General features: G+C 34.8%; 1 protein-coding gene across 2 annotated transcripts in view; it reads left to right on the forward strand.

The window, feature by feature from the left end:
- LOC106873594 (low-density lipoprotein receptor-related protein 6) overlaps positions 1-1054 on the forward strand; it is a 699058-nt gene that overhangs the window by 671128 nt on the left and 26876 nt on the right. The window lies entirely within an intron of this gene.

Consider the following 1054-nt stretch of genomic DNA (forward strand, 5'->3'; position numbering starts at 1 on the left):
ATATATATATATATATATATATATATATACACACATATGTGTGTGTGTGTATGTATATATGTATATGTCTGCATATGTGTCTGTATGTCTTTGTCGTGATATCTCATAATTGTTGTAAATAAGCTCACCATCATACAAGTGGTCAAGTGGTGTGCTTCATTTCCAGTCTTCCATGGAAACGTGGCCATGGGGAAATATTATCTTACTTGGAAACAGGCGAGAGTTGGCAGCAGGAAGGGCATCCTGCTGTAGAAAATATGCCTCAACAAATTCCATTTGACCCATGCAAGCATAGAAAAGTATATGTTCAAACAATGATGAAAATGTTGATATAACTAATTTTTCTCACTGAAACCATTTTTGTTTCGTTGAAAGCATTATAAAAATTAAGGTGGTGGTGGTGGTGGTTGTCCACGGAATATAGATATGGGTTTGTGAATTTTAGAAAATCACATAAGGCAGTGTTTTTCAATCTTTCTTACCCCATGCCCCACTTCAGTTTCCTAATAGAAGATCTTGCACCTCCTCTATAACCAGACAAAATACACGCGTGCGCACACACACACACACACATACACATACTGTTTCCAAAATGGAGGCAAACATCTTTCTCCATATGATCGGCTTGAAAAATTGTTAAGACACTGGGATATTTTCCTACTTTTCTTAACATGAAACCAATGATAGCCTTAATTCACAAATAAAGAAATTATATCCACTAATGCAGTGTTGAGCACTCATTTCCATCGTTTGATATTTATGTACATATATATATATTATTGTGTCTGGGGAGAGTCATTCTGTTCTGATGCCTCATTAATTAACATACTCACCAGTTCGATTTCCACTCATTTACTTATTTATTTTTTCTAAAATTTTCATTGTTTCTTGCAACCTCTTCAATAGTCGTTGACTCTGTCCAGAGATAGTCAATGACTATTGAAGAGGTTGCAAGAAGCAACAAAAATTTTAGAAAAAATAAATAAGTAAATGAGTGGAAATCGAACTGGTGAGTATGTTAATTAATGAGGCATCAGAACAGAATGACTCTCCC

Source organism: Octopus bimaculoides, chromosome 1 (assembly GCF_001194135.2).
Source record: "Octopus bimaculoides isolate UCB-OBI-ISO-001 chromosome 1, ASM119413v2, whole genome shotgun sequence".
In the NCBI taxonomy this organism is placed as follows: Eukaryota; Metazoa; Mollusca; class Cephalopoda; order Octopoda; family Octopodidae; genus Octopus; species Octopus bimaculoides.